The sequence below is a fragment of the Ambystoma mexicanum genome, chromosome 1p (assembly GCF_040938575.1).
Source record: "Ambystoma mexicanum isolate Mex_15411 chromosome 1p, UKY_AmexF1_1, whole genome shotgun sequence".
Lineage (NCBI taxonomy): Eukaryota > Metazoa > Chordata > Amphibia > Caudata > Ambystomatidae > Ambystoma > Ambystoma mexicanum.
Window position 1 is genome coordinate 464,712,752 of NC_090921.1, and position 14,339 is coordinate 464,727,090.

Consider the following 14,339-nt stretch of genomic DNA (forward strand, 5'->3'; position numbering starts at 1 on the left):
TCTCAATCCCACTAACAAACCCCCAACCCTCTTTTCATTTGTTGGGAAGGAGACAGGGTCTTCCCACCCCCGCTAGCCGATACCGAATAAGGCACAAACGTTAGAAGACATATTCGGCGAGCAGGAGGGCTCACACAAAGCGGGGTGAACAATCACTCCAATGCATGTATTAGGAGCTACAGAAGAAACACCAACCTCACCAAGGATGACGAGCCAAGCAGCACCCATGTGGATGGAGATGGACAGATGAAAATGGACCAATGGCCTGGCATCCCATATGGAGCAGAACATATATGTGTAGTGCCCATCCAATTGGGATGGTAGAATTGTACTGTATAGTATGGCGTCATGAGTGACGCTTTCTGTGGTTATAAGGTACTGCATGTGCTCCCGGAGCTCAGAGCGTTCTCGTGCAGCAGAGCCCTTTGCTGATATTCTTCTGTTGTGGGGAAAAACACTTTTTACATTTGCAAGAGCATCTTGGGCATTCTTCCCTATTTTATCAGGTATCAGTGTACAGGGGTGTGCCTACACATTGCAGACCCACCAGTGCACCAAGAGACCACACAAGTGGCAACAGTGCAAGGTACAAGACCCATTAACATTGAAAACATTATTAAGAAACACTATTTCGCTTTACCCTCTCTTATATAATATTGTATAGCAGTATATATTACTGTATGTAGATGTGTGTTTATTTCATTGAACTTTATGTAACTTTTTGGATCTGGTTAAAAATCAATAAACTAAAATAAAATGACCTAAAACCAATCAGCAATGTACATGTAGTCATTGTGGCACAACAAATGTTACAATCATACTCTCAATTAAGATGCTGTGGATCGGCAAGCCAAGGGACAGGTGGGGTTATGCAGACCAACCTCTGAATTATTCATTAGGTGGAAAGGGTTAAAAAAAAAAATGAAAATGTCCATGGGTAGTTAACAAGGAACAGCCAAAAAGCCATCTACATCCTTTGATCAAGCAAAAATTACAGATAATGGGCTTCATTACAACACCGGCGCTAAACCATGGCGCTATTAGCACCATGGTTGCTGCCGGTATTGTAACGAGTCCGCCATGGTGAAATGGGGAAGTACCACCCCATTCCAAGGTTGGCAGGGTGGTACTTCCCCATTTCACCATGGCCCTTCCCCATCCCCATTTTTGCCCCATAGGGCATAATGGGAATGGGGAAGGCGGAATTACGGTACCGCAAATTGCGGTACCGTAATTAGCACCAAGGTCCCTTTGCGGGTCAATTCCTTAACGGCTGGTAAAACCAGCCATTAAGGTGGGAACCCGCAAAGGGACCTCGTAATCAGGCGCTAAGGGATTACCGGTAATCCCTTAGCGCCAGGGTCGTAATGAGGCCCAATGTGTTTTATATCCCCCTGCAAGGATTCCTCTAGCCCTTCCTTTGTGCTTTTATTAATTGACTTATGCTGGCCAAAGACGAACAAAGGGAACCCCAGTTTATTTTTGGGCGATGTGGCAAAACTCAGTTCCACACTAAACGCAGTTTTCAACAGCACAGAGAAAGATTGAAGGCTAACCTAGCAAACATACATCATGGTGTCTCTTAATGATGATACCATGGCTAATTTCAGCCACCAAAATAATATTGAAACAATTACAAATTTGAATTAGGAAAAATGCCATGTTTTAGCCCCACGAGGAGGTTACTGCACTTGCGCGTTCTCAATGTCACTGGGCCTTGTAAGATCGTTGTTTTATCCTCCCATGTTCCCCTCCCCTGCCTCTTCGCGCTCTGAAACACTTTTGTATGAGCGCGATACAAATAAAATATCATATCATATACTGTCTCACTGTGAAGACATCTGAAAGCCCTTTAGTTTCGCTTCCAAATTTTTGAAGCAAGCATTAAAATAAAAATCCGAGTTTGGGAATATGGGAAAAGTGGCAATTTTTAGGACCCTATACTAGAATTACAGTATTTTCCTATTTATGTAAGGATCTACGTGAACCAACCGTGGCTGAATGTCCCGCAGCCGGAAAGTTTGCATGAGAAAGGTGCGAACTACCAAACGTTTTTACCTTTCTCATGCGAACACACGTACATACCCACACTCCCACCCACACCCTTGACACACCCAGTTGGCAAGGATTTGCAAGACCATGGTATCCCATTTTAGCCTATTAGCACCCGACCTTGCCACAGAGAACAGAACTGCAGTGTTTTCCGTAACAAAAATCATTTATCTCAATAAAAAGTTCTCTCCCAGTCAGTTATTTCACATTAACAAACATGGTAGTCCATCATTTATTTACACAAGCAAAATTGCAAAGTTTATGCTTTTTATATCTGCTTGTACATGAGTGAGCATTTTCTCTTTGCATGATGTCACATTCCAATATGACGGAGCTCCTAGTTTTTGACTTGCAAGGACTTTTTTGAAGTAAGAATCATTTAATACGGACTATTCTACAATTTACGCAGCCGTTATGTGCGCAAGAATGACATCTGTTTCTGTTACAGTTTGTATTCAGCACTTTCAAAATACAGTTCTCGTGTTTAACAAACAGCTGTACTTTTGTTTTGAAATGTTGCTCTCTCCATGCTGTATTGTCATAATAAAGCAAGAGAATAACATACATTGCTGCACACCCTCATTTTGGCAGCTTGTAAAGCCGTGCTTTGACAAAATGATTTGTAAACAGTTACAATTTAGAAATGATCCCTTTGTGTAATTTCTCTATCTCTGCTTTATGCATTGAAACAAATGTATTTTAAACCCACCAAACTTTTGTGGCTCTGTCAGCTCCCTCTGTGAGAAACCTGAGGGTATTCACCCAGATAGACCTCGAGAATCCCTTATTCAGGTGGCCAGGGACGGGCTGGCGCTCTCAGATTCCAACCCTGAGGTGGACGAGCGAGGGAGGATCACCTGGGCAGGGGAGCCCGGGGTTATGTTTGTGGGAATATCCAAGGTGAGACGAGGTATTACACAAGGACCGAAGGTGAGGCGGACAAAGTCCCTGAGACCTTTATGGGTTGTTCCACATTGACCTCTTTCCACCCGCAGAATTTCCGTTACCCAAAACCAACGACCCCTCTGTATTTGGCAAATCCACTAGGAGCCCAAACCCTGTAACACTTAAAACCCACAACTCACAGAATCCATGGTTTTCTGTTTCCTAATCGAACACTCCCAGTCATTCTTCTCCATGTCCCTCTCATTATGGTTTGTCACACTCACAGTCTACGGTGATCAAACACTACCGTTCCCACAATCCCCCATATTTATTTTCCGACAATAATCCTGGTAATTTCCGTTTGTTCCACACCCCTTACAAATCTTGCCTTCTGAATTTACCAACGCCCCCACATTCGAAGGTTAGAATTTCATATAACACCTTTTCCGCCTCCTACCCACCGGGATATCTTGAAACTCTAACAGTTCCCTTCTACACTTTCTCCCGTCACGACAAACAACAGACTGACACTAAAGCCATTTACCTGACATGTCCCAACCCGAGGGTCATGCAAGGTCAGGCAATTGACCAGAATCACACACACACCTGACAGCCCTTTCTCTGCCACACAGGGATAAAAGGTGGAGCACGAAAGCAGAGAACGAGCAAGGCAGACTGCACAACGTGAGACCTAACTCGGCACAGCAGTTCAAGAGGAGGAGAAAGATGGCGCAGACCAAGAGGGAGACAAGAGAGGAGCAATCTTGTCCTTTCTGACCAAGGCCCGTGGAACCTTTGCAGAAGGAATGTTAAGTCTGTGAAAAATAGCCATCATGTGTTGCAGCAGATGTCTACGGTACATGAGACCCTCCTCCACTGATAATCAAGCCAGGGAGAGACCCGGGTCTCTATGGTACCAACCTTGGCTCGAAGGAGAAGAAAGCCAAGCAGTTCATCACAGCCGGTGAGTCAAGGGAAGAGCCGATAAGAAACCGAACTGTGCTGAACGATAAATAGCCAGCGGCTAATTTGAACTTTTAAGAAGCTTGAAGGTACTTACGAGAAAAGAGGGGGAGAGCCAGCAACAGAGGAGTCCCGCACTGCATGGGTGTTCATGCAGGAAACTCTGGGCGATTACCCAATGGTAGAAACTACCGTATTCCGAAGCACTTGGGAAGAGGCGAGAAGCAGTCAAACAGCAGTGTTGTAAAATCCCCAGTATCATCAAAAGTCTTGACCGACAGATGATTGTGAAGCTAAGGGAAGTGAATCCTGCATGGTGAAATCAGTATATGAGCAGTGTGTTTCCTAAAAGGTTGGCAAGAGTGAACCCAGCGGAGGGATGCTAACAAAAAGGGTTGAAGGCCAAAGTCCCGAAATACAATGAACTGTTTGTAGAAGTTGGTGAAATTGAAACCGGCTGAGGGAAGCCGACAACCAGAATATGTGTTAAGCGAAGTGAACCCGACCAAGGGGGTCCACAGTGAACTGTCTGTAAAGGTTGGTGAGAGTGAACTTGGAAGAGGGAATCCAACAATCTTGGACGAAACCTGAAGTACAGTTTGAAAAGACATAATCATTCGAGAAAGTCAGAAAAGCCGCTGTGAACACGAAGGAGGGAGGCTTGGAGTGGAAAGTGCATTGAAAAAGGAACTATTTAATCAACTTGTTGCATACAATTTTGTGAAGGTTCGAAATCCTGGAAGAGAGAGACCCAGGGGTGAAGGCATCACCCAAGCTATATGTGAAGCAGAACTTTATGTTTGAGCAGGCCTTGAAGGCAAGACACTTTTGTGAAAAGAGACTCGGCCATTGAAGAACCTGATAGCTGGTACGGAACTGTCGGCTTGTGCTGGGAAAGCTAGAGTGTGTGCTGTGATTTAAGGTACCACCATGTCCCGTGCTGAAGACGTGAGGAAGGGAGACCCCCGGCAATCACATCGTGATATTATTTGGAACACTTATTTTCTTTATTGAAACTTTATCCCACACTCTTTCTATAATTAGTTGTAAGAAATTGGCAATAGGTTGTTCTTAGTATAGGCCCTTTTATTTGACACAACGCCACTAGGACTGTCTTATTTTTCCTTAGATGGTCGATGTTTGCTCCCATCTTAGATTTAGGTTTAGGTTAGGCGTTGTTCCACCCTGCATTAATTGTTCAATAAACACTCTTGAACTGTGATCACTTGTGCCTGTCTTTACTGTTGCCACCATGAGTTCTTGCCCCTCTCATATCAATTGCAGTTAACATTACTTGAATCCTATCATTCAATTTGAAAGGCCTTAATAATGGTCTGTACATTAATCACTTGTGCTTGAAAGGAGGTGTCAAAGCCAAGAGTTGTGAAGGCACATGTGTGAAATGCATTCCTGTCAAATTCAATAGTAATGTTTCATGCATATATGACTTCCCTTGGATTGAGAGCAGTTCCATTCGCAGTTATTGATGCAGTTTATGACAGAGGCTGGATACTGTGGTGAGACGTGGTTACTTGGAAAGTCCTGACACTCGATATCACACATGTCCATATGTACACATAGCAAGATGCATCAAATGATGCCTCTCCCTTCCACAGGTGACAGTGGTTACCCCTTGAGGAGACACCTACTTACCTCTTCCAGGAACACAGTGGGCATTTGCCAGAAACTTCACAACACTGCACACGTCTGTATCAAGCATACATCTATAATATGTTATGTTAAGTTAATTGCACTTCAGATGGCTAGGCAATTCTGGGGAAGTGCTTATTTTATTTGAATCTCTCTTTAGAACTGGCCCTAACCAGAGAGGCTTGGAGCAACTTAAAAATTTCAAAATGGTAGAGCGGAAAAGGAAGTTTATTTTCAGGATTGGATAGGATGATCAGGATAGACCGAAGATAGCTGGATTAAGTGTACAGTACAAGGATTGTTTTGAGTTATTTTGGGAAATTGATGATGGACAGTGCAGTACAGATTTGGAGGTGTAGAATGTTTCAGTCTTGGCGTGCCCACTGGATAAATGCTTGATTTTTTCTTAAGGCCAGTTTCCAGGGTGGAATTCATATATGATTTTGGCTGGCTTGTCTGGTGTTTGTGTGGGTTATGGGTTTTAGTTTGTTGTGAAGGTAGGAAGGGGTTTTGAGGTAGATGGCTTTGTATACAATGATGAGTCATTTGAAAGCAATTCCCTTGATTATGGGGAGACAATGGAGCTGGGAGAGAGCTGGCATGCTATGTGAGTGTTTGGGTATGTACAGGATGGGTCTTGCTGCTACTTTCTGTATGATGTGTATGGGAGAAGGGTGCTGTTGGGTTGTCAAGAGACGATAGTGTTTCTGTAGTCAACTTTGCCAGAACTAGTGCCTGGACTGTGTGGCGGAAGTCGTCTGGTTGAAGAATGCGTCTTATCTTGCGTAGAAGGTGTAGTTGTAGGTTGCATGTTTTGTTGATGACAGCTTTATGGTGTGAAGGATAGTTGGGGGGATCAATGGTGAAGCCTAGGGATTTGACAGGTGTGGATAGGGATATGAGTGGGTTGTCCATGGCAGTTTTTCTCATCCAGGGGGCAAGGTCGGGTTTATGTCTGGGGGTGCAAATGAGGAGTTATTCTTTTTTGGATGGGTTGAGGTATAGGACATGTATAGGACGTGGGAGGCTATCCAAGTGGTGAAGGTAGAGAAATGGCTTTTGAGGGTATGGAATTGTGAGAAAGAGATTTGGAAATATATTTGTGTGTCATTTTGTGAAAATGGACATCATGACAGCTAAGGGTCTGGCTACTGTACTACCCTCTATATCGTAGTAGCCTGTTGTACTATTCACAAGATTGTACTTGGTAGAAACGAATCCTGCGGATCTCTCACTAAAACCCTGCCAAACTGCCAAACTTTTCTTCCCAGGTGGCCAGGGGAAGGCAGATGCTTCCCAATCCCAACCATGGGGGTGGTGTATTGCGGGAGCATCACCTGGGTGGAGACGAGGCCCAGGGAAGTGGGTATAATCCGTGGGGTGAGACACAGTATTTTTCCTCTAACATGGAGAGAGGTTATGGTGTATTGCCATTTTAATGTATCTCAACCTCCTATTAAATCTAAAGTGGTAAAATCTCATGTTGCAACACCCAAGCCTATTATACCAAAAGAAAGAATCCTTTTGGTTTCTAAAAGCAAAGGTCCTCCTCAATACCAAGGGTACATTACAAGGAATAGCGAAAATGGTGTCTTCTCTAAACCAACTTCCTCTAATAAAGTTAAAACCAACTGCTCCTCTGTTAAAAGTGATAAGGGAATTACATCTACCCTTAAAACTACTAAAGAGGTAGAAAAGCCGAACTTTAATGGAGTAGACTACATGTCCCAGAATCCTATACGGACTGAGACGGAGCAGAGGGGTTGAGGAAGCATGTAGATGTTGTAGTCAGGCAATTAAGCCTAATACCCTTTACCAGGGTCAGGCATTTGAAACAAATGGCTTACACCTGAAGCCAATTGCCAAACCTGTGAGGCATAAAAGACTGCAGCAAGAAAGAAGTTGGAGAAAAGGCTGGAGCAGGAGTTGAAAGGCTGACAGGTAGGGGTAGCAGTAGAAGCTGGCAATTCACAAGGAAGTGTAATCACAGAAAGGAGGCCGGAGCATGGAGAAAGCAGATTTCACTTGCAAGCTCTGAGTGTGTCCTGTGGTCTCAAACCGTGGCTGCACTGAGGAAGAAGTGTTGAGAGTGGAGTATTCCCCATGTACTATTGGTGCAATTTTCGCGCTCTGAAACACTATTTCTAATATATTTATTTAGGGCTATGCGTTAATACGCACACGTACCAAATCTTTGTTTATGTATTCATTTTCAGTCATTGGAATTAATGGCAGGCTAAGCGCATTAGTGCGCGGACGATCATATGCATCACCTGCTGTTACTCAGGTAAGAAGCAAATGCACACAATATGTGCAGTGGGCATTTAAAGCAACAGGTGTTGTAAACAACAGCAACAGTTACTCTCTTTCATTATATAACAATGGTTCAACTAACATGCTTTTAAAACGTCTTCAGAACCGGACATTCGGGAATGCTGTGCAGTATGCTAATTTTCGTGTTATGAGCTGGTCCCATATATTTCCAAATGTAGTTGAATTGTAATAATATCTAAATATAATGCCAATACTTCATATGTAACTTGTATGCAGAGTCAAGTAACGAGAATAATTTTTAAAGATTTCAGGAATCAGTTTCTAAATGGGTATTTATTCAACAGGTAGTGCAATCAACAACGTTGAACCAAGTGGATATATTTGCAACAAAATCTATCGGACGTCATCATAGTCTTTGCAAGCAAACTAACAGGTACTTTTTTACAAGCTGGCAGGGTTGCGTTACACCATCTCCATCTGGGAAAGGATGGGGAGCCTGCCGAGACTCCCTGAAACCACTGCTGGACTTGTGGACGGTCAACCCACATGAGGGAAAGCCACCCAAGACCAGGGATATCACTACAGACCAGCCTGGAGCTCTGGCTAGCTAGCATTACAGAATTTCCCTCAGGGAACAGACGGGGACACTGCCGGGGCTCCCTAGGACTGCCGTTGGACTTGACGATGGTCAACACTTTTTCTTCTCCACCCAGGTAGGTGCACCCACACATGTGAGGTACTGTTTTCATCCAGGCACCTCACCTGTGGGAATGTCGGAAGGTAGGACATGTTGTTGGCAGCGTGTTTCAGTACTTTCCAGGTGCGAAATGTCTGAAAATGTTTTCTTTCCTAACTTTGGGACTTTGCCGGAGCTTGTGGGTAGTAAACTCTAAAGCAATTCGCCCAAGTCAGACCTCTGTGGATTCCCAGGGATGTCTTCTTTTCGGAAATGCATGGGGTTCTCTGTTTTCCTTAGTGGCTGCGACACCCTAGGACCAAATCTGTAGGTTGTTCACTAGAGCAAAATCCCGCAAAATCTGCTCTGCCGAAAGGCTTGGGATTACCAGTGGTTTAGCCTTTTCCCTTTGTGCCCAGGTAGGTGCACCCACACCTATGAGGTACCGTTTTCATCGGCACACCTGTGGGAACGCGGGAAGGTAGGACATGTGTTGTTGGTGGCGTGTTTTGGTGGGTTGGCAGTGGGAAATGTCTGAAAATTTAGTTTTTCCCCTCCAAATTTCGGACTTTGCAAGGGTTTGTGGGAAATACATTCTGGGGAGATTCACGCAAGTCAGACCTCTGTGGATTCCCAAGGGTGTCTTATTTTGGAAATGCATGGGGTTCCCTGTTTTACTTGGTGGCTGCGACACCCCAGGCCCAAATCTGTAGGTTGGCTCCCAAAACCCTTTGGGGGATAGCAGTGGTTTAGCCTTTTCTCTTTGCGCCCAGGTAGGTGTACCACACATGTGAGGTACCATTTTTGTCGGGACACCTGTGGGAATGTGGGAAGGTAGGACATGTGGTGTTGGCAGCGTGTTTCGGTGGGTTGGCGCTGGGAAATGTCTGAAAATTGTGTTTTTTCACCAAATTTCAATCTTTGCAGGGGCTTGTGTGTAATACATTCCGGGGCGATTCCCGCAAGCCAGACCTCTGAGGATTCCCATGGGTGTCTTCTTTTCGGAAATGCATGGGTTTCCCCGTTTTCCTCTGTGGCTTCGACACCCTAGGCCCAAATCTGTAGGTTATCCACAAGAGCAAAATCCCACAAAATCTGCTCTGCCGAAAGACTTGGGGTTACCAGTGGTTTAGCTTTTTCCCTTTGCGCCCAGGTAGGTGGACCCACACATATGCGGTACCATTTTTGTCGGATACATGTGGGAAGGTGGGAAGGTAGGACATGTGTTGTTGGCAGCGTGTTTCGGTCAGTTGTGATGGGGAAATATCTGAAATGTGTGGGTTTTTTGCCAAATTTCGGACTTTGCCAGGGATTGTGGGAAATACATTCTTGAGCGATTCGCGCATGTCAGATCTCTGTGGATTCCCACGGGTGTCTTCTTTTTGGAAATGCATAGGGTTCCCTGTTTTCCTTGGTGGCTTCGACACTATAGGCCCAAATCTGTAGGTTGTGCACAAGAGCAAAATCCCTCAAAATCTGCTCTGCCGAAAGACTTGGGATTACCAGGGGTTTAGCCTTTTCCCTTTGCACCCAGGTAAGTGCACCCACACATGTGAGGTACCGTTGTCATCACAACACCTGTGGGAACGCGGGAAGGTAGGACATTTGTTGTGTTCACTTGGTTTTCATAACGTTTTCATACATGTGTTGCTGCACTTTGTCACACAACCCTTTCATTTCCCAAATGTGACCTACATTTAGTTGTTGATTTAGGCGCTATATGCTTTTGTAAGCTGCACAAGTCACCTACCCTTTAAAAGGCCTGCCTGTGCTCTTTCAAAAACGGTATGCTTGCCATTCCTCACCACATTTGTTTTCCTTATTTACACATGCTAAGTACGGCTGTTTAGGCCATAAACATAGAAATCCTGTGTACCATGGCTCCGTTTTTGGCTTGTGGTATTGCTTGTTTTGTGAAACATTATGAAAAATGTGTGATTGCCTAACTGGAAGAGTCAGGGGAATGTAGCAGAGAATTGCTTTTCTCAAAATTCACAGAAGCCATTGACTTACCGGGCCAACCATGTCCACCACATACCTTTTTCTGTAATTTTTTCCCAAAATGATAAACATTTTCCCTATATAGTTGTTGCCTGACATGCGCAAATCACCAATTCCTAAACTTTGAATTTTCTCTACTTTTTAGAAATGTATGCCTTTCTGTCTTCCCATTAAGCTTTCCCACTCTGCTCTTCCATTCCATCCATGCATGTCCTATTGGAAAAAAGGGAAACATCGCCTACCTCTCACAAAACGGATGGTAACCATATAAAAAATGTTTTTTTTGGTTTGCACTCAACCTGTTCTTGAAGGCCTGGAAAATGGCGAATTCAGCACAGCAAACCATTTGTTCCTAGTTCTTACATGGAAAAAACCACAGGCTTCTTTGTACATCACTTTATTGGCATTTTCTGAAAAAAACCCAACATTTTCTCTTTTTGGTTATTTTCTCTCACCCCCATACAGCAAACTAGGATTCCTTGGTGGCGTTATGACCCCCTACATGTAGGAAGAAAAGGGGCCAAATGTGGCTGGATATCTCCTGTAACAAAAAAAGTTACAAGGGATTGAATGGCGACATACCGAAATAACCAAAAAAGGCCTTGGCACTGGGGGGGGGTTAAAGTCCTCCCTTTCGGCCTAAATGAAGGAAGGAAGACTCAAGCTACCGCATCCTGACACATTATTTCAGAACACTTCTTTCTTTTCTTGAAAACCATCCCACGCCGTTTTTGTACTAGTTGTAAGGCTTGGGAACAGGTTTCTTAGTATGGGCCCTTTTTATTTGACACAATGCCACCAAGACTGCCTTATTTTCATTTCATGGTCGACGCTTGCTCCCATCTTAGATTTCGAATTAGATTAGGCGTTTTTCCAACATGCATACAGTTTAATAAACACCCTTGAACTGTGATCACTTGTGTCTGTCTTCACTGTAGCCAGTGTGACCTTACAGTAGGAATACTTAAAATCCCCCCAAATCAGTAATCGTTTACAGTCCGTTCAGACTCATTTGAGTGTGTTTGTTTACACACAGCATCCCTATCTAATATCCAGGCTGTTGGTTGTATACCTGTTATGAATACATGTTTTTCTCCACCCTTTAAGTATAGGAAATCTGCACTTTTGCTAATGCCCCAATAAAGCCTCCACAAATTGTGTAGAGTAGAGCTCTCGCTTTGACATCGGTGTCGAATCCTGGCGGGGCCAAACTCAGCCTTTCATCCTTCCGAGCTCGATAAATGAGCACCACACACCCTGGGTAATAATAAGCAGCGCTCCGATACCTGAGGGTTCGTAGCGCTATATAAATGCCAAATTATTATTATTATTATTATTCACTTTAATCCGTCGGCGTCTGATTGAAGCCTTCAGAATCCGAAAATCAAACGGACCATTTGAAATAGGATTTGAACTATAGTCTCTAGGGTTTGACAGACAAGTAATGCATCATGTAAAACACATGTTATCACTTGTGAGGAATGGAGTCTTTAACAGACAGATTATCATTTTTCAGAAGCAACGCAGTTGGAATAGACTCATGCAGAAAAATAAAACGCAACCCGTTTCCCAAGGTCCACGTTGTTGTTATTTATCATTTTTTATACATCTCGCCAATGAATCTAACAAACTTGATTGTTTCCTTGGAAACACATAGATCACTGTGCGTACAAAAATATCACTTGTCCTCAATTTTTTCATGGTCGTATAGTAATTGCTGAGTGCACCGTCTATCTGTGGAAAGGTTTGCCATTATTTTCAGATGCGTGTTTTAAAGAAATATCTCACTTATGCAGAAAGCAAGGGCTCTTCACATTCGCGCACATGATGAAATATCGCCAAGGAAGCTTACAGCGAATTGAATTACAAGGATGCCTTGAAGCTCAGGTTTAGATCTGGCCATTGCTGTAATGACTTTTTTAATAAGGCTGTTTGTCTTGTACCTTTTTAATGTCATGGTTTTATTCAGGACTGTAGGACAGCTTAAATTGAAAGCATCTGTTAGGATTCCATTACCAAGAATGGATGTAGGTAATGGTGGAGGCGCTCCACCACCTTGCAGTCTAATTACAGGCTCATTCTGATGTGGGAGAAAAGTGGCGAAAAAAACAGACTTTCTGCATTTTTACTCCTGCATCTGCTAATTCTCTTTTGTGCGGTAGCAATGTGTCCCATGATGCCACGGGCATGGGAACACAGCGCCGCCAGAACTGAAGAACGGGCGGGCATTATGTGTCCGATGAGAGCAGATTCCCCATGATGGGCGAGCCTTTCCAGCAGGATCCTGCACCACCACAGAGCAGACACAGGCCTTGCATGGAGGCCATGCCTTATGTTATGTAGGTAAAAACACAAGCCTAATAAAATGTATATATGTGTGTATGTAGTTATTTAGGTTATGTACATAATCTGCCTCACACTGTTAAAGCAATGTTGAGTTAACTATGGCCTGCCGTGATGTTCTGTTATAGAATTGGGCTCATGCACCACATTTGATTCCAGGGAGAATGTTTGGGCTTGAAAGAGAAAAGAACCGTTGTGGTGATGGAAAAGGTTTAGGGGCTCCTGTAGCTTGAACTGAAATGAATACACTTGGAAAACCTTACTGTGTCCTGAGGATCATTAAACATAATAGTGGCGACAAGCATCCAGTGTGCTCAGCAGCCCCAGCTGGTCGTTTCTGCAGGAACATTGCAGAGGAGGTTACCTCCAAGGTACAAGTGGTGAACCGTTAAATGAGGCAAGCAGCAAGCCCTTGAGATGTGCATCGCCGTCACCGGAATCAAGGTAGGCGCGCACAAGTGTGGCTCACCAGTGCCACTGTAAATTGAAGGAAAGTAAAAAAATAAAAAATAAAGCACTGCAGGCACAGTGGACAACTGTTGCGATGGCGAGCCAAGTCCCGCAAGATCCTCCAACCACCATTTTGAAGCCTGGCAAGCTTGCAGACACTGCACACCATACCAGTGCATGCCGTCATTCCAGGCCGAGGCATTCTATGTGGAACAGTGTGTGTGCATGATCAAAGTGTCAATCTTGATTATTCTTCAAGCTCACATGTTTTTTAAAAGCATCCAACAGAACATTTTGTGAAGGACACTGACTTTTTGATTAGAAAAGGGAGCTTGTTTCCAAAACACATACCAGGAGTGTTTGTACTGAAAAGTGCATTGGTGTGGAGCTCTTCAGACAGTGTCCGTTGTCCAAATAGTCATTGGTACTTAATTTTCATAAAGGAAATGCATATACCTGGGCCTGCTTTATTTCAGCTAAACCGGTGAGCCCAATGTCTAGTGGGTGGATTGGAAAGATGGCTTCATGAGGTATATGCATGGAGTACATGGGAGTAATTTTGCTGCTGACTGCAAGGACTCTATTATATCATTGCCTGAGAGAAGAGGGTCAAACAATATTCAAAAAATTACCTGAATTGTTGAGCCCAGAAGCAGGGGGTTTATATATTTTCGAGCAGAGCCTGTTGAAGTTAGACAAGCATTTCATTGTCAAGGGGAATACATTCTTAGCGAGATACCTCTTCGCCATAAGGGATCAGAAGATAGGAGAAACAATTGACGAATTTGGCACTGTCATTCGTGGTTTGGCAATTAAGTGTGACTAAGCTCATTGTAGAGATGAACATATCAGGGATCAGATAAGGATTCGATGTGATGATCACAGGATTAGAGAAGCCCTGTGGTGGGAAGGAAGTTATTTTTCATTAGAGAGGGCTATTGAAATAAATTGTGTAAATGGTGTAGCAGACGGAGAAGTGGATTAAGGCTTTGGATATGGAACCCACAAAGGCTGGTACCGGCGGTGCAAATGCTGTTGACCAGAG